The sequence below is a fragment of the Cnephaeus nilssonii genome, assembly GCF_951640355.1.
Source record: "Cnephaeus nilssonii genome assembly, chromosome: 12".
NCBI classification, from domain to species: domain Eukaryota; kingdom Metazoa; phylum Chordata; class Mammalia; order Chiroptera; family Vespertilionidae; genus Cnephaeus; species Cnephaeus nilssonii.
Window position 1 is genome coordinate 5,861,676 of NC_137083.1, and position 24,870 is coordinate 5,886,545.

Below are 24,870 nucleotides of genomic sequence, written 5' to 3' on the forward strand. Positions count from 1 at the left end.
GAGGCAAGATCAGGCTTACACAGCCCTGAGAGGCAGGGCCCTTGCCCCTTTCTGTCTGTGCTCCCCTTAACCCACCTGTTGCAGTGAGGCTGGTCTCCCGACCCAGCACTCTCCTTCCAGCCCCAGGACTTCACACTTTAGCTGTGCTTTTTGCTTCGAACTCCTTCACACTTACTGAGTCATTTATCAGCTCTCGGCTCATGGCCAGTGCCTTAGGGAAGCAAACCCCCCTCCCCCTGGAGTACTACTCTTTGCATTTAACATTGTTGCAGTTTAAGTTTATTTCCTTATTTGTCTCTTCCTGCAAGATAGCAGGGCTGTGAGGTTGGGGAGTGTGTTGATGCTCCTTATTGTATTTTCAGACTTAGAGGTAGTTCAAGACTGAATGAGTGATTGAATGTACTTTCTTTGGATCAGCAAACGTTTGAAGGGGGAGATTGAGCTTTTAGGATATTCATTGTATTGCTTGTAATAGGAAAACATTCAAACGGACTGATCCTCAGCATGATGAGCTCTGCACAGACGTTTGTACCGGTTTGGGTCCATGGTTAGGGATGGCTTCTTTCTAGGCTGGTGCAATCATCACATCCAGAGGGAGGGTCTGGGTTTTAACCTGGGAGCTAAATGCACTGTCGGAGCTGGAAGAAATACCGTGTAGGTCAGATCTGAAGCAGAGCAGTGGGCAGAGTAAGAAGGCAAAGATAATCACCAGATTAGTCTTCTGGGAGTCGGAGGCGGGGAATTGGAGCCCAGAATTCATAGTGGGGAGCAGCCCTTGGGGCACACCAGCTGGAGGAGCAGGTATCTGGTCGGAGCTGCAGGCTGGGGCCTCAGGAGAGGAAGCCGCTAGCCGTGGATGGTACGGCTGGTTCTAAGGACACGAATGCATTACTCAATTTTTTAAAAAAATATTTTCATTGATTTCAGAAGGGAGAGGGAGAGAGAAACATCAATGATGAGAGAATCATTGATCGGCTGCCTCCTGCATGGTCCCTACTGGGGATTGAGTCTGCAACCTGGGCATGCACCCTTGACCGGCATCCAACCTGGGACCCTTCAGTCCACAGGCTGATGCTCTTATCCACTGAGCCAAACTGTCTAGGGTGCATTACCCAGTTTTAAATTATTTTCCCTACGCTGCTAATTCCCTCATATTAGTCTCACTTGTGGTAATTTTTTTTTTTTTTTTTGGTCAAAAATAATTAAAGGAGGCCCAGCCAGCATGGCTCAGTGGTTGAGCGTCAACCTATGAACCAGGAGGTCATGGTTCGATTCTCAGTCAAGGCCCATGCCCGGGTTGCAGGATCAATTCCCAGTAAGGATCATGCAGGAGGTAGCCAATTGATGATTCCCTCTCATCACTGATGTTTCTCTCTCTCTCTTCCTCTCTGAAATCAATACAAATATATTTAAAAAATAATAATAATTAAAGGAGTGTCCATACTGGGGCCAGACGGTGCCTGGAGAGTGGGGGCAGCCTGGAGGGCAGTGGCGGCCTGGGTATGGTTTCCAGGAGGCAGAAGGTGATCACAGAAGCCCAGACACGCCCTCTGGGCCAAATGGCAATTAGCAACACCGGGAGGGGTTTGTGGGCTATAAACACTTCCCAGGACTGCTCGCCTTACAATCACAGGAAAGACTACGAGGCTTTCTACAGTCACGCAGTACTGGTGAGAGCCAGACATGTTAGGTGGGTGAAAGGAAAGGGGGTCCCGAGGGCTGGAGAATGGAGCCAGCTCACCACAGTGCGGTGGCTCAGTTCCACCACCTGTCATTATCCTCACTAGTCCCTCTGGCTCTGACTCCCGCGTACTGTGGAAATCTGGCTTTTCAAATTAGGGGGAAAGGCCTCGTTTGGAGCCTCATTTTTGCTGTCGCTTCACTGAAGACGAAGGTGTGCTGATTTAAGACGAGTTTCTGTAAGTCTGGGCAAGTCAGACCCGGGGGCCTGTTGTATCTGGAACTTGTTGCTGCTTTTGCAAAACTGCACTGGGCCCTGGAATGTGCCGTTCTTAAGTCCGAGAGTGCTGGGAGTCCGGGTGGCTGGTGTGTGGGGTCTGCGGTGTGGGGTCTGCGGGTGTGGGATCTGCGGGTGTGGAACCTGGGACCGGAAGGCCGGGATAGAGAGATGCAGGAAAGTTGAACCCCAAGAGATGGAAAAGACTTCTCGTGGGGGTGCATTTAGTATCTAGAGCAGACTCGAAGGTAAGAAGCATTGCTAGTGTACAGGGACCATCTTATGACAGAAGGGTTACTTTACTGGGAACGTGCGTCGCTGAGATGCTGAGCTGTCCATCATGCTCAGAGGCTGCCCAGGTTTGGCTCCTCTGGGTGATGGCCCAGGGGGCTACCAGCTCCGAGGCACAGACTCAGTAGGTACCTGAAGATAGAGGGTGTGCCTGGGCGGGTTTAGGGAAAGCACAGGATTCAAAAAGAAAGAAATGTAACCTTGGCCCTGGCCGGGTTGCTTAGTTAGAGTGTCGTCCCCATAAGCCAAGGTTTCAGGTTCGATCCTGGTCAGGAAACAACCAATGAATGCGTACATAGTGGAGCAACAAATCAAAGTTTCTCTCTCTCATCAATATAATTAAAAAATTAAAAATGTTGTTAATAATAGGCCGCACTCAGTAAATGCTTACTGGGCTAAGTGCTTTGCAGGCATTCATTGACTCAGTCCTCCCGACCGCCCTAGGCTGAGGGCTCTTCACTACGTTTCTGTCCTACAGATGGGAGACCAGCCGCCGCCAGAGCTGGTGCTCAGCACGAGGCAGGCCGTCCACGGCCAGAGCCCCCTGCTCCACACGCCGCAGCTTGGCCTCTGGTTTTACAGCCTGTCCCACTTTCCAGGTCAACGTTAGCATACCTCTCATGACTCTAGGTTGTCATGGAAATTCCTGTGCACAGGGTTGGAGAAGAGCATGGGAGGGTGGGGTAGGGCGGGGCGTGTTCATTGGGGGCCGCTGTGAACCCAGGACTCATTTAGGTACATGATAACAACCTTCAATATAGCCATTTTATTTATTTATTTATTTATTTATTTATTATTGATTAATTTGAGGGAGAGAGGAAGAGAGATAGATTTGTTGTTTTTCTTATTCATGCATTCATTGGCTGATTCTTATATGTACCCTGACCAGGGGTCCCACCTGCAATCTTGGCGTATCTGGACGATGCTCTAACCAACTGACCTATCCGGGCAGGGCCTGTGTTTTAATATGAGGAAAAGAAGGTTCGGGGATGTGCAGGGACTGAACAAGTCACGTTGGGTAGGCGAGGAGGAGGAGTCTCTCCTGGTCTGCCTGACTCCAGTGGCTTGTCACACTGCGAAGGTAGGGGACACTGATGAGATCTTGGCATGTGGCTCCGTCAAGGTTGTCTACGTTCTCCTTACAATACCTGTGACTGGAGGCAGGGGCAGACTTGTTGCACTTCCTTCTCTGCAGCACTAGATGGCGCTGTAACACCACCTAGCTCCACTGCTGTGGGTCCCGGGGTTCCTTCCCAGCTTGTTGCTGCCCTCCAGTGCCCCCGCTGGCCCTGGGATTCTGGTCCTTGGAGGCTGGAGGCAGTCACCCCGGTCCCTTCCAGGATGGACGGTCCTGACAGCCTGGGCTTCTCAGACAGGCGCGGGGTGAAGGGTCTCCACCGCGTCCTGGAGGCTGCACTTGGCACAGCAGACGTTCCTGCGAGTGGGGTGAGGCGTGTGGGCAGCGAGGGGCGTGGCACTGAGGTTAGGTGCCCAGGAGGCCTTAGCTTTAACAACTCGGTTTGTCTTTGAATCCGGAAGTGAAGTCCTGGTCCTGCTAACCCGCTTTTCTGCCCTCCTCGGGCCCCTGCTGGGGACTTGCTGGGGTAATGGAGTCGACTGTGGTTGGAATTCATCATGGCTCTTCCCCATGTGCTGGCAGCTGTCTGATGAGCTGCCTTTAATAAAACTGTTAAAAATTAATAAAACTACTTGGGGAGCCTGGCTGGTGTGGCTCAGTGGTTGAGCTTTGATTCCTGGTCAGGGCACATGCCCAGTGGGGGGTGTTGATATTTCTCTCTGTCCTTCCCTCTCCCTCTCTCTCTCTCTCTCTAAAAAATCAATGCAAATCTGAGGAGAAAAAAACAACAGATACCACGTCTTTGAACCTGTGACAGATGGTGTTCCATGTTGCAACAGAGAAAACAGGCTCAGTGCATGGCATGAAGTAATCAAATGCAAACCAAACACCTGGGCTCCTGGTGGCCCAGCACTGCGACAGGTCACGTTCAGAGAAAACCCAGTCCGAATCCTCTTCCTTACCACCCCCGTCCCCCATTCCTTTCCCTTTCTAGACGTCATCATCCTAAGGCACTGCTGGTCCCTGGCCACCCTCACATGGCCTTGGGCGCCCCTTCACTCCTCGGGGCAGCAGCCCGCGGCGTGGGGGGTTCAGTCACCTTCACTGATGTCCGTGTGAGAAAGCGCCAGCGAGTGACACTGTCCCCTCCTTCAGTCAGCTGGTACCTGGCAGGTTTATAATGGGAACGTTACCTCCTGCCTCCTGGCCGGCTGAGGGGCAGGGCTCAGGCGGAATGAGGATGACCAGCTCGGGTCTCTATGTGCCGGGTTTGAGGCGGGAGGGGAAGCAGGAGACAGACTTCCAGGTGCAGGGGCCCCAGACAGCTTTGGACGCTCGATAGGAATTTGAGAGGCGGGTTGTCTGGATGTGGGTGTTTGAGAGGCGGGTTGCACGGGTGTGGGTGTTTGAGAGGCGGGTTGTCTGGATGTGGGTGTTTGAGAGGCGGGTTGCACGGGTGTGGGTGTTTGAGAGGCGGGTTGCACAGGTGCGGGTGTTTGAGAGGCTTGTTGCACGGGTGTGGGTGTTTGAGAGATGGGTTGTCTGGATGTGGGTGTTTGAGAGGCAGGTTGCACGGATGTGGGCGTTTGAGAGGCGGGTTGCACGGGTGTGGAGGTATTCACAGAGCAGGAGGGCCAGATGAGGTCGTTTACCAGTGTAACTTAAGAGATTGTTACTTATGTCAAAACCATCAAACGTAATTATGTATTAAAATGCAAAATTGCATGTGTAATTAAGTTAGAATAAAGACCTCCGAGAGGGGGGAAACTTTCAACAATAGAGAATTACTAAAAAAAAAAAAATTGTTAAAAAAAAAAAGACCTCCGAGAAAGGCCGTTTTGTACCTCAGACTCTTAGGGAAACAAACGCTGGTTTCTCTGCTGAACAGACTCACATCCCCTCCCCTTTGCTGCCCCCTGCTGGTGTGTGCCCACCAGACACCTGGTCCCCAGTGGGCAGCGGCGCAGAAGGATGCTCGTTGCGCAGTGCTCAGTGGGCGGGTGGGAACAACACAGATGTCTAACAGAAGGGCTGGCGTGGTGAATGAGGTGTGTCCGCTCCATGGAATGTCATACCGCCTCTCTAAGTGATGGTTGTGAAGACTACGTTGTAACCTCAAAAATGCATATTTTTTCCTGAAAAAATGGACCTCTCATGCATCTTTTCTTAAGAAGCTGCTAAAGGATGTGTTTCCAGCAAAAAAAACAAAACATACACAAAACAGACAATACAAAAACCTCAGGACTCCAGACATTAATAACTATGCTTACTGCGTTTGGGGGATAAAAAATAAAAGGAAACCAAAAGGAGGAAGAGAAGGCACTGGGGGGTACTGGAATCCGGACGTTCAGTAGCAGAGAGCGGGGAGTCGGTAGGACGTGCTGAGGAAGATGGCAGGAGGGCCACTGGACGTGGGGGCTGTGAATTCCAGACCGCTGCTGCCTTAGCACCTGTGACGTGGGGCCACATCAGGACTGGCCCCGATTCTTCTCAGCACTCAGCTGGTGTTGACTACGTACCGTGAACGTCTTTACGTGTTCTCTCTGCCTTGATGCTTGGGTTAGCTTAAAACCACTCCTGAGGGTTATGGTGGATTTAGGAGGAAAGCCACAGAGCAGCTTCCTGCCTCTGAAGCCTTTAAAAAATTTTTTTAATAATCCTCACCCAAGGATATTTTTCCATTGATTTTTTTTTTTTTTTTTTTTTTTTTTTTTTTTTAGACAGAGTAGAAGGGATGGGGAGATACACAGAAAGAGAAACATGGATGTGAGAGACACACATCAACTGATTGCCTCCTGCCCAGGGCGAGAGATGGAGCCTGCAATGGAGGTACATGCCCTTGACTGGAATTGAACCTGGGACCCTTCAGCATGTGGGCTGATGCTCTAACCAATGAGAAAACTGGCCAGGGCTGCAGACATGTCTGATGGATGTCCAGTGCATGGCCCAAACTGTAATTATGTCACACGCTCCAACATGGTTGATCCCTATGATGCCTAAGACTCACTTGTGACCTTGCACGTTGACATCCCCAGAAAGGTCAATTGCAAATTCTCAGGAAAGCCGAAGCCAGACTGTGGCTCAGACACTTACCTTCTCCTGGGAGCCTTTATAGAATAGTGTCCATGTTCTCCTCTCACCCAGCCAGGTTTGTGTTGCCTGTTCACAGTTTTTGAAGCTAAAAAAGAAAAGCAAGGGAGTGGTTAGCACAGGAGTCAGGAAGGGGTGGCCTTGGGGAGGGGCGCTGTGCACAGCGGGTGTGCGACGGCAGCTCTGTTCGTGGGTGAGAAGGCCACGGCTGCCGACCTGTGTAGTAAAGTTGAGGCCACGTGGCAGTTCTCATCAAAGAAAGCAGACAGGTGTCACTTCTTGAGCTGAAAGCAGATGACAGTTAAAAGCAGACAGGAGTCCCCACGCCTTCTCTCTCTCGCTTGTTACACTTGACTAGAAGCAAAAAACTCCAAGGTGGTGCAATTATAAGATGGACGGGACCTAAAGTCTTAAATTACTGTTGGAAGTGTCATGGGAGTTATGGGCTGTGATGCATACGAGATGTATGTGTGCGTGTGTGTTTTAATGAGGTTATGAGATCTGTCTGTAGCTGCTACTAGAGTCTAAGGCAGCAGTCGGCAAACTCATTAGTCAACAGAGCGGCAAACCGCGACTCGCGAGCCGCATGCGGCTCTCGAGCCACAGTTTGCCGACCACTGGTCTCAGGCGACAGCTAAAGTATTTTCGATATTCTAGTTCTTAAACTAGGTGGTGGGTTACATGAGCGTTAATTTTATTTTTCTTTTATTTTTTTTTATTTTTCTTTTAAACTGTATGTCTTTTATATGCTTTTCTGTATGTATGATCCATTTCGCAGCAAATATTTAAAGTCACTCTTTTCTGTACAGTATGGCCACTTTATTTTATGATTATTATTTTTTCATTATGACCACGTTAGATGAAAGGCTACTTAAATTAAAGGTTAATTGAGCCTGTTGATTGAACACGAGCTGTAGGCGTTTCAGTGGGAGCAGTGTTTTGGGAAAGTTTTCACAATATGCCTCAGCAACCCAAACACGACCCTCTGAGGCAGTCTTTGCACTTCTAAGAGGGGAGCCTGTGGGAACAACCCCACCTGTTGGGAAGGTTGTATGCAGAAAGGTCACTAGCAGCGACAGATGGAAAGGTAAGAGCTACCGTACTTTCCGGCGTATAAGACGACCTTTTAACCCAGGAAAATCTTCTCAAAAATCAGGGGTCTTATACGCTGGAAAATACGGTATTTACAATTTAGAATTAAAGTGAGTTATTGCCAAATGATGGGTGGGTTACTGTATTTTCCGGCGTATAAGACCCTTGACTTTTGAGAAGATTTTCCTGGGTTAAAAGGTCGTCTTATACGCCAGAAAATACGGGTACGTCCACAGAGAGCGTGTCCACTGAATGGAAAGCCACAGGCTTTGCTAAGTGGTGGCGTGAGGCCTATCCCGGAACCTCAGCAGTGCGTCTGATAGGCCGGGAGGGAAAGGACAGAGCACACCATTCATGTACGGGGAGAGCAGAGCCCTGTGCCCAGCATCTGCCACGTTCATCCTACGCCCAGTGTCCGTTAGACTGTTACTTTGAAAAACAATGGTAACTCAGGCACAACCCAACCTTACGTTTAGGAGGAAAATAGAAACCATGTTTGAAATGATAGAAGAGGTGCTTTTCTTCTAGATTAGCTTTAAACATTTGAACACAGAATGAATGACTCCGATACAGTTCAGCAGCTCCGTTAGAAGCCCGGAGCACATTTGTGAGGCTGGAGGAGGGGAGAATGAGGAGGTGGGCTGGGGAGGGGACCGGGACAAGGGTCAGGACGGTCCAGCGGCTGGCACTGAATGGAGAGCAGCGCTCAGCTCTTTGCCAGTGAGTGGGCGATGACCTCCGGAGATGCTCGCCTCGTGTCTACTAGGAAGACCTTGCGTCTCATCATCTGAAGAGAAATGACAAGATGCCCTTTTGTTGTCATGTCCCTTCCTTCCCAAGGCTTTCTCGTGAAGACGGAGACTCCTGGGTGCAAAGTCGGGTGGTGAAGCGTACAGACCCTCCATGCTGTCCCCCTTTCCCACTGACAGACCCAGCCCCGTCCATCCCAGGTGAGTGCTGTCCTCCACCAGCTGCTGTTGACTCTCCCAGGTAAGCCACCGTGTTTGGAAGCAGTAAGACATGCGGCCACTTCTCAAAGGCCTCTAACGGCCTTCCCACTGTTCCTCTCTGGAAGGCTGCCAGCGTGATGGGATCCCAGATCACTGAGAAGATGGACGAAGGAAGACACAGGAAGGAGGTAAAAATGTCCATAATGAACTCGAATATCTCGAGGAAACCCCTAATCTAATGAGAATGGATTTTGTTGAGAAGACTGTACGTGAGCAATTAATTATTCATGGCAGAGACATCATTAGGGTTTCATGTTGGTGAAAGGCCTCTAAGTGACTCCGGCAATTGGGTTAAGCTGGAGAAAGAATTTCAAGAAAGAGACAAGGGAAAGCTTTTCACTGTATTGACTTTTTCTAATATTTTCAAGATCGTCATTTTGACTTGGCGCATCAATTACACTCCGACTGGAGACCTCCCATGGTTTGCCGGAACGAGATCTCCACTTGGGTGGGTTGTGGACCAGTGTGGTCAGAAGGAAGCAGAGTGACAGGGATTTCTGATTGATTCCCGAATTCTATAATGGTTCCGTTGGTGTTTGGGTGACTTTGGGAGTGTGAGGAGTCTCCTTGAAATGACAATGGGGTTTGTGCACCTTGTGACGTGTGCACTCCAGGATCCCTTTCCCAGGGCCTTCTGGGAGGTGAGCCCCTGCGCATTTACAGGAAACGTGAAGTCGGCGCTCTGATAAAAACCCTGGCGATGTGGAATCTGACAGCCCCTCCTGCCTGCTTATCTTAAAGACGAACATCAGAAATGGGTGCAGGTTGAGATTTCAATGTGGGATTGATTCTAAAAACATAGGGTTAGAGATATGGGGTAGATTTATGGCGAGGCGTCGCCCACAGGACCAGTTTCAACGGGCCCTTGAGAAATGTTAGTTGAATTAAGGAGTTTTTTCTGGGGGGTCTATTTTGTCTATGTTTGTATCCCAAGCAACCAGGGCAGCGTGTGGCTCATAGTAGGTGTTCAAGTAAGTATTAGTTGTTGAAAAATTTTAAGGTTGAAATGGTAAGTCAGGGCATGTGTCGGCAACATCACGCCAACCAGGGATGGAGGAGTTGGGTGGAGGGGTTGGTAAAAGGGAGAAGCTTTCCCCTGTTTGGGGACTAGATAGCCTGTAACACCTTTAGGATAATCATGTGTTCTCATTAGCGCCCAGGCCTGCAGAGTGGAAGGTAGAGAGGAAGGGCTGCAGATGAGGAGTAGGAAGCGCTGGGGAGGAGCTGTTAGCTGGGTCCTGGGCCAACAGCCCCAGCTGCAGCAGCGGCCTCCATATGCAAAGAGTCAATAAACAGTAAATGCAACAGTAGACGTCAATTCTACACCATGGTAGAGGGGGTAAGTGCTATAGAAAACATTTTTTAAAATAGTGGTATGCCTAATGTGATTTCATTTACAGAAACCTACCTGTTTCAGGAAAATGGAAAGAAGATATTCCCTTATCTTTGTACATTTCTATCAACAGAATTCTATAGCTGCTGCTTAACTGATGGCCATATCGAGGCAAAATTTACACGGCTTTTCCACAGCGGTGGCCCTGCTTTTTCAGCAACAAAGAAAGCCTCCCAGTAGCCCTTCAGAGTAGCCCTTCATGTGTGTGTTGATCTAGCTCAGCTCGCTGTAGCTCTGTGCTACATACAGGAGTGAGAGGGCGTGATGTTTTCTTAGCTCGACACGTGACCGTAGCCAAGGATTCCATGGCACGACACGGTTTACACAGTTTACAGCTAACTGTTTAGGCCTTGGGAACAGGCCTTCCTGTCTTGAAATGAAACACTTGGCTTTCAACACCGCTTCCTTCGCGAGGGGTGAGGAGGAGTCACGGCTCTGATGTTGGCTCCAGGGCCCTGGCCCCGAGGGAGAGAAACACAGGCCCTGGGATGAAGCCCAGACGGGGGCAGAGGAAATAAATGTTTCTTCTGTTGGCTTAGCTGGCGGCCAAACGGAGAGCATTTGTTTTCATGCCAAGCAGACACTTTCGAGGGTAGGGGAAGGCGACTACTGTTTGTGATGGAATCTCAAGATAGTTTCACCCTGATCTGGTTTCTTTTAGCTCATTGGTGACTTGCGGTTCTTGTCTCAGGAGCCCACAGATTTTTAGGATTCTGGCGCTCGGTGATACTTCACAGTAAAGGTCTGGGCTCTTGTTTTATTGACCCTATTTGGGGAAAAATAGAATTAGCTGAGGTGCATCTTCCTTCATCTCTATTCCGTACAATCCTTCACACCTTCCACGTTGGGTGGTATGAAGTGAGCTACAATATTTCTTTTCTCTGTTACTCATTCAAACCTATGAGGCACACTAGTCAGAAGGCTGAGCACGGAAGCTCCTTTCTCTGAGCACAGCAGAGCCAACTGAGTTTTGTGCATCGCTCCGATGGTGTTCTGTTCCCTTCACCAGTGTAATTCCACTACTGCAAGAAGGAAAAGGGTGATGGTCCCCGGATGGACTAGTGAATGCATGTTCTTCAGGAACGTGAGTGGTGTGCATCTAGATGCCTGGTTTCCATCCTGCCTGCCGTCGGGCTGTGTGCATTACAGGGAAGGAACCTGCAAGGGTGCTGGGAGGAGACCCCAGCCAGTGGTTCTCACTGCTAACTGCTGCATTGGGGTTACTATTAGGTCTCTTCTGAGAAAAATGATGTCAGCCAAACCTGTACCTTTAAGCCAGGCTGACCGGCCAAAACACCAGGAGAGCAAGTGTCTTACAGGCACGCAGTGGGTGCTTCAGTGCAATGGGCTCCATTTTTGGATGCGCACTCCAGTTCCATCCAGTTATACTTGGCTTCTGCCACTGGCTTGGTCCCACAGCATCAGCCCAACGTCTGCTGCATGGATTTTGTGTTTGAACCTGGTTTCCCCAGCTTGGACTCTTCGATGGCTTGAGAACTCAAGTTCTGGCATTTTCCCTCAGGTTGCTTTAAGGAGACTCAGCCTCGGGTCTGAGGATCAGTTATCTATCTGGGCTCTGGTCAGGCTGCTTTGGTTGCCTGAATATTTGGATTTCAAACAATCAGAGCAATGCTGATTCCCAAAGAGCTTCACTCTGGTCGTCATGTGGCACTCGGAATATGCTGAGAAGCTTTCTCCGTATTTGCAGCCTGAGCCACAGTCTCCAGCCTGAAGTTTGAAGACCCACGTGTAGGTTGGAAGGGGCCTCATTTGCTTAGGAATGAGACCAAAACTCTCATGCCTGGCATGGTAGGCAGAATAGGGGCACTTCAAAAATGTCCCATCCGAACCCCAAGAACCTCTCACTATGTTGTGTTACAGGCAAGGTGGATTGCAGAAGGAGGTAAGCTGCTAATCAGATGACCTGAAAATGGGAGAGTGTTCTGGGTTATTGAAGTGAACCTAATGCAATGATAAGGGTCCTTCACGTGGACGAGGGAGGCAGAATCGGAGGTCAGAATCAGAGAGAGGCATGGAGATGACATGCTACCGGCTTTGACGATGGAGGAAGGGACCGCGAGCCAAGAAATGCAGGCACCCGGTCTGTAAGAGGCCTCTGGGAGCTGGAGAGGCAGGAAACGGACTCCCCTAGAGTCTCCAGAAGGAGCAAGCCCTGGGACGCCTCCAGTTTGGCTCAGGGAGGCCCAATTCTGACTGCTGTCCTCCAGAACCGTAAGACTATAAGTGGGTGTTGTTTAAGCCATCAGTTTGTGGTGAATGTTACAGCAGCCACGGGGAATAAAAGCACCCCTTGGCAACAAAAAAAAGCCCCTTTCTATTCAGAATGAATTTTTATAACAACAGAAAGAAATCCATTCTTAAACATGTAAGGTTAAACTGCTCCTTAAAATGCCCGGACTATTTAAATATAAGTACAGCTTCTTGCACATCCCTAATTAAATCCTTAAATCAAACATTGATATATGAAAGTGCTTGCTCAAAGTATATGGCCGTTTCAGAGACCTTTGAGACAAATTTCCTGATAGAACGTACGCGCTCTCCAGAGGTGTCTAGAGTGCCATTCCTGGGAGCCCTTGCCAATACCGTGAATTAATATTTCAAACTCTTTGCCAATTGTCGGATGAAAAACTGTTTTTCATGTACACAATGAACGTTCACTGAGTACTTCCTTTTGTGCCAAGCGCTATATGGAGCAATGTGTTACTTTAATTTGAAAACGTTTAGTTGCTTGTTGAGATTGAACATCTTTTCATAAACTCAATATTCCATAGACATATATATTTCCTATTTGTAAAGCTCACACTGGCTGTAATGAGACAAATGGACCATGGGAGGGGGATGGGAGCCAGAAATGAGGTCGAGAGATCCTTCCAGAAGCTATGGCACCAGCATATATGTGTGTGTGTGTGTGTGTGTGTGTGTGTGTGTGACACATTTATTTAAACTTATGGTAGGGGATTTGCAGTTCCTTTTAAAATAAATTTACTTAAAAGGAAAAAGAATCAATTCCCAAGAGAAAACACCCAGTTCATTTGCTGTATAGTAATACAGCAACAATTACAGCCCAGATGGTGAATTTGACATGTGAATTCCTGAAGTTTCAGGCACTCTTAGCCATGCGGCTTCCCACTGGGCAGGTCCCTCCCTCTGAGAAACTCTGTTTTCTCCACAGCCTCCGTGAATGAGGGCCGCTAAAATATTAACGAGCTGAGCATTCTTAGGCATAACTGAATCAGCTTCCATTTGCCTGGACAGATAGACATTTTAGTGCTTCATAGCAAAATGCAATAAACTGAGTAACGGTGGGCTTTAATGTAATCTCACACAATCCTATTACATCCCAATTACTTTTTTGACCTTTTTAGGGTATTTCTTGCCTTAAAACACACACAATCTGCAGTTCTGAATGTCTTCTTCCCAGCTCTGCCAAGGAAATCAATAGAGCAGAGAGCATGACTCTCTCGCCATGTCTTCCATTTGTAGCGATGCTGTCCCTGGAAAGGCACAATGCTTGCCCCCCGGGCGTAATCGAGGTTTACGGAGCATCGTGTGTGAGGAGCCCCTTGTTTTTCCTTCCCGTGAGTTTTGAGAACTCAATGACATCTTTCATTTTGCTCAAAGGCATAAACAAATTCGGGATCAATATTATGGCTGCATCAGAGAAGGTGGGAGAGCAGCCAACTTAGACAAAGATTTGACGCTGGAAGGAAACTCCTCTTGAAAGGAAGTTTGTAAGTTTATATTGTGTTTATTATTATTTTTTAAACCTTTTTTTTTATTGATTTCAGAGAGGAAGGGAGAGGGAGATAGAAATGTCAATGATGAGAGAGAATCGTTGATCAGCTAACCTCCTCCATGCCCCCCACTGGGGATTGAGTCCACAACCCAAGCAGGGGCCTTGACTGGGAATCGAACTGGGACCTCCTGGTCTATAGGTTGATTGATGCTTGTACTGTGTTTAGAGGCAAATGACAGGGTCACTTCTACTGTCCAGATAGAACTATCAGACTTACACAGTCTCCCTACCGGATAGACAGCATGCAGTCCCCACCCACTCCCACAGAGCGGCGAGCTGGCCAAATAATTATGATGTCAATAAATTAAAACGCTCATTCAAAATTAAATAGCCAAGTATCATTTATTGTACACCTATTATGTACCAGGTTCAAAGCAACACCGGGGATAGACCAAGCCGAGTAAGATGTGCAGACTGTCCCCTGGAGACTTCCGTTTAGCAGGAGGAAGGCTGAGAAAGGGAGTCCCAGTACAAGGAGACGGGACAGAAACAGAGGAGGCGCCAGGCTTGGTGGTGGCACAGAGGAGGCTGCGATGGGCTCTACCGGAAAGAGTTGGGAGGGCTTCATGGAGGAGGAGGGGAGGGGCAGGTGCGTGGTCGCTGAGGAGGTAGAGAAGCTTGAAACAAAGGCGAAGGGAAGTCATCCCAGAGTGGGAACACTCCTGGGAAGAGGGTTAATTCTGAAGTCACTGACGTATGTTCTGGGAGCATTACTGTTTGAGAAAGGTCATTCGTGAGGCTTAGTAGCTGCGTTCATTCCCAGCTGATGGGAAGGCTGATGGGCAGTGCTTTAGACGGGCAAGGATGCCTCTGTTTCAGGCGACAAGAGCGTGGTGTGGGCCACGAGGTCTGGGATGGTAGCCCAGGGATGCATTTGTCCACCAGGCTCTTCTCGTCTTCCTCCGGCACTAGCGTCGCCTGTGGCCTTGGTCCTTATCTTTGTGCTTCGTGGTCACATGCCGCAGCGTCAGGCTCGTGGCCACCTCCACGCAGGAAGACAGAGGCGGGGATGAAAGGGCGAAGGGATGTTACAGCTGAGCTGTTCTTTTAACAATCTGTCCTGGAAGTCTCTCTTAGATGTGCCTCGCCAGCACGGCCAAGGGTGAACCCGAGTGGGGGCAGTGAAGGATTGAGAAAAGACAGACAAGAGAATGAAAGCTGGGTCTCGGTGGGATGCTGCTTCTCTCATGGAGAGTCAGAGCCACGGACTGCAACCCGTGTCTTTATTGTACAGATGCCACAAGGCAAAGTAAGGGCGTGGTCAAGATGTTTACAACATTCTCATGGGTTTCCATCCTACTCAATTACATGCACCTGATCAAGCTTTGTTTACTTGCAGCCTATATGGGGCCACGTGTTCGGACCATAGGTTCAAGCTTACAACTCCAGCTGTTGGCTATCATTGTGCTGGGAGGGCTCTGCCCTCCAAGCTGGGACTTGCACGTGTCCATGAGAGGACTGTGCCCTCTCACTAGTCCGAGGCTTGAACCTGTCCAAACACTGTAGCCGTGCTCCACACTTAGATACTTCAACTAGCGTCCTTGGCCAGAACTTGCTTCCACAGCCGTCCTTTCCAAGTGCCAGGGAGTCTGGGAATTAAGAGCGTTGGCTCTGCAGCCCAGGGCCGAGGAGGACAAGAGGGAGGGGCTGTGGGCATTTTGTGAATGGCCAACACCAAGTCCAGCACCAACGGCTTGCAGGGGAGACAGTTTTAAGCCCAAGTCATATAATTTTAGCACTAAAAACATCTAAAGGGGGGAAAACGTGTTTCCTTGAAGCTCTTCATGTTGTAGATGAGACATCTCGGTCCAGAGAGGCTAAAGGACTTGCTCTGGGACTCCAGGCCACCTGGTGTCCAGTCCTGGGCCCGCTCTCACGCACGCGGAACGATGTACCGAACTTGAATGTAGTTTACCATGATTTTGAATCGAACTGTAATTACAAAATATCGTAAAATTTCATAATTATTAAAGTCAAAATGAGACTGACATTATGAAAAGGGGTAGCAAATTTTGAATGTTGCCTTGAGATGGATCATTCTCCAAATTCTTTTAAAATGTTTATTTAACCATTCCAAAGTCGCACGCGTTAGCGCACACACAGCTGGATCACTTATTTGGCAATGAGAATGGAGTCCTAAGGCAGTGGTTCTCAGAACTGGCTGAACACTGGACTCACATGGGGTGCTTTTGAAAAGTCCCCCGACCTCATGCTGAGCCCAGATCAATTACATTGGCATCTTTGGGATGGAGGCCAGGCCCCCATGGCTGGGAGCCCCTGTACCAAGAAGAGAAAACAGTCGATGTTAGAGAATAAATGGTCACTAGAGAATAAATGACATTACTGGGAAGTAGGATGCACAGTTATGGTGGCGTTCTGGAATTTGGAGGATCTCCCAAAAATTAGAACAAATGAGACTTTCTAAAGCATTTTTCTTCTTGGAGAACGTATGTGAGAAGCATTTATTATTACAAATCCTGTTTTACAGAGGGTACAAGAGGTGACTCACAAAGTTAGGTTTCCGGAGTAACCCAAACCTACCATACCTGCGAGGTGTTTCTATATAGGTATGGCATGGCCAGGGGTGGCATAAATTTCTACCGGCACCAGATCATTGGGGGTGGCTTCCTCGCGCAGGCTGTGAGAGAGGTCCTAAGACCAAGTCCAGTGCCAGCAGGACGCGTGCTCAGGATGCTTATGCCGTCTGCTGCGGATGTGGCCGCGAACTGCGGCAGCATCGATGCCACGTGTCCCTACCTCGAGTCTCCGGGAAAGAGCAGGAGCTGTAACGTTAGGAAGGGATAAGTGAGAATTCCAGTTCTGCCTCTGGGGTGGTTTTAGAATATGACTAAATTCTCTGACGCACTTCCCCTAAAAAAAAGCAGAGTCTGTTTCTCGCTCATTCTGAGGGGAGTGAGCCACCATGTCGGGAGGACGCTCAAGCAGCCTGTGGAGAGGCCCTGGAGGCAGGTCTTTACCCCCGTCAAGCCCCTCACTGACCGGAGTCCCAGCTGACGGCTGGACAGACACCTCATGACAAACCCTAAGCAAGACCTTTCTGAGCCATTTCCTAGCACCTGACCCACAAGAACTTTGGGAGAGAAGAAATGTTCATTCTTGGGTGAAGCTACTAACTTTTGGGGGTAATTTATTATTCAGCAATCAATACAGAGATTCAGTGGCTTTATTCTTTTTAAAAAATATATATATTTTATTGATTTTTTTACAGAGAGGAAGGGAGAGGGATAGAGAGTTAGAAACATCAATGAGAGAGAAACATCGATCAGCCGCCTCCTGCACACCCCCCACTGGGGATATGCCCACAACCAAGGTACATGCCCTTGACCGGAACCGAACCCGGGACCCCTCAGTCTGCAGGCGGACGCTCCATCCACTGAGCCAAACCAGTCAGGGCAGTGGCTTTATTCTTTATTTAGCAGCTTTGGTTTCACTGTCTGTAAAATGGAGACAAAAAAATATCTCATAATATTGTTTGGCAGATAGAATGAGTTAATAGGAAAATCTGTCTTGCACTGAGCGTGTTTACGTATGATTCCATGGCCTTGTGTATTGGCCTGTGAGTTATTTCAGGGTGTGGGATGCAGGCTGACCCCTACAAGCAATCTCTACGCATTGTGAAGGGAAAGATGCTTAGTGCTATCTGTGCTCTTCTCGCATTGTGCAACACCTGCTTTTACCAGCGTGGGCTTTCTCAGTGTCCTAAGTGGAGAGAAGTCAGACCTGGGCTTGAGGTTTGCGTGTTATCTTCCCCGCGTGTAGCAGTTCCTGTGTGTGACAGTTCGGGGAGGGGTAGCAGAGCATTGAGGGAAGGCCGATCCCCCATCACTAGGAGAAAAAGGAGCCACTGGGATGACTGGGGGTCTGGGGAGCAGCCTTGTCTATGGCTTTGAGGCTTTGCTGGATTCAGATACCAGCCTTCTGACTGTTGTGTGGGTAGACCAGATAGCCTCTCCTCCCTCTTCTGTAATATTGGCGGCGGGGGGGGGGGGGGGGGGGGGCGGGGAGGAGAGGTCATTCCTTCATGGGCTGCTGTGAGGAGTACAGAGGACCGTGCACATGCCCGGCTCTGTGTCTGATACACAGTCGGGCTCCACTGTGAGTTCCTGCTCCCCAGACCTAATCTGCGCCTGCATCTCTTCTCTCCAGACCCCGTGGCAGCATATCTTCAGGAAGCAAAATCATTGGCTTGACCCTCCCAAAAATATTTACTCTTTGTAAGCTCAGTCCGGCTCGCCAAGGGAGAGAGCTTAGCTAAACCGGGGGAATTAAGAGCATGATTCTCATTCTTGCTCAGAGTGGCTCTGGGCCTGCTCTTCTCCTTGGAGGACTTCTGGGTGAAATCAAAACACAGCAGCTCCCTGTGAGCCGCGGAGAGGGCCTCGCTATTTCTGGAATGAAAGAAATGGAAGGCAGGGCCAGTTCTGTTTCTGCGGGGCCAGTGCTCCGCCCTCCTCATCGCTCAGCCGGGCTCTGGGGGTGCAGTCAGCCCTGTGCCCCAGGCTGCATGGCAAGACTAGAAGCCAATGTTACTCATTCCCACTTGGTGTGTTTTAGGACCAAGATGAGTTCTAACCCCTCACGTTTGACATTGCCTTTGAATTTCCAGGAGATCTCAGCCTGCACTAGTCCATGATCATCGCGCCAAACCCTCACAATTTTCAGGGCGAGGGAAATGCTAGCGCCGTTTTACAGATAAGGGAACAGAGTCAGGGTAGTTGGGAGATTGGCCTGGAATTCATTTCCAGAGCAGGCGATCCTTCGGTGCTCCTGGCATGTCCCCGGTGGGAGCTCAGGGGTGAGAGCAGATGGGGCCCTGGACAGACCTTCTCAGTGGCCAGCGGGTCCTGGGCATGGTTTTCAGGCCACATGGCTATCTTGGTTGTCATCAGGAGCACTGTGATTGTCTACATGGTAAATGGGTGGTAGAGGCCCGCGGTTAGGCCTCCCTTTAAGCACGAGCCCTCTAGGAACTCGGGCTGCGTCTCTGGAAAACTCGGTTACGACCAATAAATGCATCAGGCTGCCGCTCCGGGGTGACATGTTTCCTGCCTAGATTTTTCCATCCTCAGATAAAAGGTTGCAGGAGGGAGAGATTTATGGGTGCGCATTGACGGTCCTTCCTTATCGTCCCCTTGACGGAATTGAGCTAGCGACTGGCCCGCCGCCCCGGGCGGCCTCCCCTGTGGGGGAGCTTGACCTTCTAGCATCCGGCCGCCGCCGCTCCCCGGGTTCAGGCTAGCACGGGACCGAACACGTCCCGGAAGCCCGTTAGTGCCCTTGGGGGTCTCTGTGTCCTGGGGGAGGAGCTCATCTCCCCACGGCTGTGTGATCGCCACTGTGTGCCCTCCGTTTCCCTCAGGTGGTTTTCCTTGTGTTTGATGGCATCAGGAGTGGGATTGTTTCTTTGATTTCTCTTTCCGACAGTTTGTTTTCAGTGTATTCTGGGCCAGGGGACCTTTGGGGCTTGGTAGATGGGAGAAGAGGCTGGAAAGGAAAGCCGGTGGGGTGCAGTGCAGGGAGCCCCGAGGCCCCGGGGGGACGCACACCAGGGATGGGCTGCTCTCCTGCGGGGGGGGCGGATCAGAGTTTCTTTCGGACAGTAACTCTGCAACCAGGGGACAGACGGATGTGGGAACAGGGTGACCGAAGGAAGCCGCCCACGTCCCAGAGAAAAAATCTGACGGTGTGGCCTTGGTGAGGCCCAGGAGGAGGAAGAGGAGGGGCCTCGTCCGGCTGCGGATTGAGAGGCCTTGGTGAAGGACCGGGTGTGAGAGAAGGGGGAGCGGACGTAGGTGGGGGTGACTCCTGGGCATCTAGTGGGGCACTGAGCTGATGGCAGTCCACTGACAGCAACAGGGAATATGGGGCACAACAGAGAAGGCGAGTATCGTTTGTAAAGACTATGGGGTGAGCCCTAGCTGGTGTGGCTCAGTGGATAGAGCGTCAGACTGTGGACTGAAGGGTCCCGGGTTCGATTCTGGTCAAGGGCACACACCTCGGTCGCAGGCTCAATCCCAGGCCCTGGTCGGGCGCTTGCAGGAGGCAGCCAATCCATATGTCACTCTCACACCAATGTTTCTCTCTCTGTCTATCCCCCTCCCTTCCACTCTCTCTAAGAAGCAATGGAAAAGGATCCTCCGGTGAGGATTAACAAATAGACACAAAGAGATGACGGGGTGGTTTGAGTGTGACTGTATTTCCCACACCTGCAGCCTGGTTTTCTGTTTGTGTGCCTGATGCTTCCCCAGGCGGTGCTGCTGTGGGCGGGCGGGCGGGCAGGTGCCTCTGGGCGCTGTTCATGGCCCCCAAAGGCAGAGCCCGAGAGCGGCGCTGTCCCATCTCCTGGATTCGGATGTGAACCTGAGGAGCCTTGCCAGGGTGACTAACTTCTGAGTCTGTCCTGTCCGCAGGTGGTCTGGAAGCCTCGCTTGGTGGGTCTTCCAAAATGTAACCAGATGTTTACATTAGAACCAGTTCTCGTTTTTGGATGTTGGGTTTCCTTCCCTCTGGTCTGCAAATGGCCTTTAAGTGGAGACACTCGGTAACTGCAGTCAGTTGAGCTAAAAGGTGCCTTGGCATTGGGGGACCTTGGCATTGGGAGGCCTTGGCATTGGGAGCTCCAGACTCTGTGTCTGTCCAAATCTTTCCCCAAAGACTAGAATGTCCCCCAACTCCTCAAACCCAACCCGCCTAAAGCGACATTAATTCCCTCCTCCACCCGACCCAAACCCCTCTCTCGATTTCCCTAGGTGTTTGGCGACAACACCATGCCCCCAGATTCCAAAACCAGACCCCCACCCTCACCCCCGGCCCGGCATTCCTTCTTGATTTTTCCCTCCTCCAGATGCCCGCATCCTATCCATCAATGCGTCCTAAAGGTTTTGCCTCCTATGTGCCTCCTTCATGTGTCCCCTCCCGCCTCACCTCAGTTACAGCCCTGGCCTGGACCCTCGTCTCTTCTTACCCGGCCAGTGCTTTCGTTATCTTTCTGGTCTTCCTGCCTCCTCTCCGGTGCCTTCTGTCCTATTCCTTAGCCACTAGATGGTCCCTATAAGATGGCCAGACCTGATCATGACACACTTTTCTTTCCTCATAGCTGTCACGATATCACCAACTCCTTGTCACCATCTACACACAGACCTCGCGCTCTGGCCTGCCCACCTGCCCCGCCTGCCCCCACCCCCGTGCGACCCCTCACCCTCTACACCAGCACCTCTTCCTATGTCATGTGAGTTGATATGTAGCAACCTTTACACCTGTTGCTCCTTTGGCCAGCAATGCTCTTGACTCCTCATGTGGGCTGGGCGAAGGCCTATTCGTTACCAAACACTCTGCTCGGGTATCACCCCACTGAAACCTTCCCTGAACTCCACCCCCCCCCCCCCCCGCCCCCCGAGTCAGTCCTGGCCCCTCCGTGCACTTTCTCCTGAAGCAATGGCCTTGTGCTGTCCTGTCTGTTTGTTTGTTTCACTCCCCCCCAGGACTGGCAGGTGCTGTGTCCTCAACGGTGTCTTATAAGAGGTTTACGCCCAATAACATCAACTTCAGGGGCAGGCCTTCTTCCATTCCTACAGGACCTCTCACACACAAAATAATACAGTTTGCAAATTTTCCTTTTTTTTACCTTTACAAAGGCTTATTCATATGAAAAGGGCAAAGAGTACTTGTAACAATAACTCATTATATTATTTGAAATAAAAACATCTGAGCAGTTCTTTTCAAAGTTCTTTCCAACAAAATCCACCCAAAGGAAAGAAAGGTAAAATTGGCTGTCCCGTGTCGGGGTCCGTGGTAGTCAGATATCAGTCATGTGACTGCTTCACGGCGGGCAGTCTGGGGCTCAGATCGGGCCCGGAGGGAAGCCAGAGCCCCGAGTTCTGCGGTTCTATCCAGCGCGGTTCGGACTCTTGGCAAATCCTTGTCAAATGAATGAACCTCTTGGGCCTTCGCTTCCCCCAGAACGAAGGAGGGATAAGAGCAGACTGCATCTAAGTCTTCTTTCTGCCCCCATCTTATGATTCTGATTTAATGACAGGAGCAGAGCAACTCAGAAGGAATGGTGCAACTGCTTGTCATCGGAGAGACACTCTTCCCATGGCTTCTCTCATGGGCTTTCTATTTTTTTTTTTTTAATTGTCTAAAGTTTTACATATGTCTTCTTTTTCCCCAATTGACCCCCCGCCTCTGCCCAGCCATTCCCACCCCGGGCAAGCCCCCACCGCCCCAGTGTCTGTGTCCGTTGGATATGCTAATATGCATGCATACAAGTCCTTTGGTTGCTCTCTAACCCCCCCTCCTCCCCTACCATTTGTCTCTGGATCTATTCTTCTTCATTAAATTATGTTGATGATTATATCCCACATATGAGTGAGATCATGTGATATTGATCTTTCTCTGACTGGCTTATTTCGCTTAGCATAATGTTCTCCAGTTCCATCCATGCTATTGCAAATGGTAAAAGTTCCTTCTTTTTTATAGTGGCATAGTATTCCATTGTGTAGATGTACCACAGGTTTTTAATCCACTCATCTGCTGATGGGCACTTAGGCTGTTTCCAAATCTTAGCTATTGTAAATGGTGCTGCTATGAACATAGGGGTACATATATCCCTTCTGATTGGTGTTTCTAGTTTAGTCCTAGAAGTAGGATTACTGGGTCAAATGGGAGTTCCATTTTTAACTTTTTTGAGGAAACTCCATACTGTCTTCCACAGTGGCTGCACCAGTCTGCATTCCCACCAGCAGTGCACGAGGGTTCCTTTTTCTCCGCATCCTCACCAGCACTTGTTGTTTGTTGATTTGTTCATGATAGCCATTCTGACAGGTGTGAGATGGCATCTCATTGTTGTTTTGATTTGCATCTCTCGAATGATTAGTGACTTTGAGCATGTTTTCACATGTCTCTGGGCCTTCTGTATGTCCTCTTTTGAAAAGTGTCTATTTAGATCCTTTGCCCATTTTTTGATTGGATCGTTTATCTTTCTTTTGTTAAGTTGTATGAGTTCTCTGTAAAATTTGGAGATTAAATCCTTATCAAAAATATCATTGGCAAATATGTTCTCCCAGGCAGTGGGCTTTCTTGTTGTTTTGCTGATTGTTTCTTTTGTTGTGCAGAAGCTTTTTATTTTGATGTAGTCCCATTTGTTTATTTTCTCCTTCGTCTCCATTGCCCTAGGAGCTGTGTCTATAAAAATATTGCTACGACATATGTCTGTTATTTTGCTGCCTATGGAGTCTTGTAGGATTTAAGTCCTTTATGGTTTTTCTATATTTAAAAACGTCTGTCATTTTTAATTTTGCTTACAAAGTAATGCATGCCCATTACGTACCCTTGGTAGTTTGGTGTGTACTCTTTCAGATGATGTCCTATGCACATGCCTACCCACAGTGCATAGCTGGTAGTCTTTAGCTCGGCATATTATGACCATCTTTCCGAGGCTGTGTTCTTTATGGAAAATGCAGTGAAATTCCTTGGTGGCCGATGTCAGTGGCTTCTGTTAAAAGTAGAAATAATACTCTCCTGTTTCTATCACACTCTTGACCAAAAAGGTGGTCTAGTCCTCTGAGGGAGGGGCGCCCCTCACCTGGAATTTTGTGGAAAATACAGATTTCCGTTGCACACTCCACGCAGGTCCTGTCTGTCCCCCGAAGGAATGCTCACCCGCAGGGCCGGGGATCCCTCCAGTGGCACCTTCGGCGGCTGTCAGGGCACAAACACACTGGCTTTGGGCACCGAGGAGCCCATGTCCCTAAGACTCACAAATGCCCCCTCTGCCCTCCCGGCTCTGAGGCTGCAGCTCTTCCAGGGGCAGCTCCGCTAAGTAGCCCGAACCCCCCCTCCTCTCTGCACCCCCAAGTCCCACTCAGGGGCTGCTTGATATGCAGCCAGCATCCACTCAACATAATGCGCCCTTACCTGCCAATGTGCTTTGAGGGATATTGTTAGCATTAAATTTGCCATTTACATTTTCATGTCTGACATAATTGAGGAATGAATGCTCTTATGAAAATTAAACTTGTGGTTCTCCAGGGCTGCTGTAACCCTGTTAAAATGTAATGTGATTTTTGATGCTTCTCCTTGAGGTTTTTATTAAATAGAATATCAGGATGACTAATTCCCCGGGCCTAAATGCAGGCCGGGAAGCGCATTATTGATAGGGCCGCGTCCAAATGCTCCCGCGCCCAGCCTCTAATGGCCTAATAATGCATTACACGCGCATCAGGGAGCCTCCGAGTGGTAGTGCTTATTGCCGTTATTGAAAACACCTGGATGCTCCATTCATCACGGGCACCTCCGAGGGCCATTTGTTTATTGGGCTGTCAGTAAACATCTCCATTGGTCTGGCTGAGCCACATTCGGCCACGTCCGCGGGGGCTCGGGTCCAGGCGGGGACCTCTCGTGGTTTCTCCTGATCAGCCTTCTCGTTAGGAGAAAGCCGGCTGCGACCAGCTGGGAGTGGCTTCCTAGAGAACACGCTTTACCCCGCAGAGCCGGTGGGTGGCACGGAGGCAGGGAGGCGGGCTCCTGCCCGGGCCCCCGCGGGTGGCCCTCTGCCAGCGTGGCCCCCCTGCCTGTCCTCTGAGCTGTGCCAACTCTCACCAGCCCCCGATGCCCAAGCGGGCGCCTCGGGCCCTCCTGGAGGCCGCCTGCAGCCTGCCTCCCTCTGGGCAGGGAGGCACAGCCCTCGGACCCGGACCCGAGCTCCCCTGTCTGCGCCTCCCACCGAGCACCGTCACATTCCTCTCCTCTGGTCCGGGAGGGCCGTCCTTTCTCAGCCCTTTCCAGACTCTGTCCGCGTCCGCGTCTCCCCAGGAGGCCTCGGTAGCCACTATTGCGATTGAACTGGAAGTAGGTGAGGGCGCCTTTTGTAAAGCTAGGCTTCAGAAACCAAACAAGCACGGCTATGGTTTTTAGATCTGTGTTTCAAAAACTGTTTCCCAAAATGAATTCAACAGACATCTGACTGTATAAAACGTAAATATACAGCAAACTGGATTTTTGTGAAGTAAAAGAACCCCAGATCTAAAACTGTGGGCGCCCAGGAGCCCTTCCCTGTGCACGGCCCACCCCGCCCCTCACCTCCAGCTCATGCAGGGGCCCTGGGGTAGGCGTCTGGAGAGG

General features: G+C 50.0%; 1 long non-coding RNA gene across 1 annotated transcript in view; it reads left to right on the forward strand.

The window, feature by feature from the left end:
* Positions 1 to 8,080: 8,080 nt before the first annotated feature.
* The window catches only part of LOC307107979, a 55,152-nt gene continuing 38,362 nt past the window's right edge, over positions 8,081 to 24,870 (forward strand). The window contains exon 1 of the long non-coding RNA XR_013814268.1: positions 8,081 to 8,458. This is a non-coding gene — a long non-coding RNA (uncharacterized lncRNA). The remainder of the gene's footprint in view (positions 8,459 to 24,870) is intronic.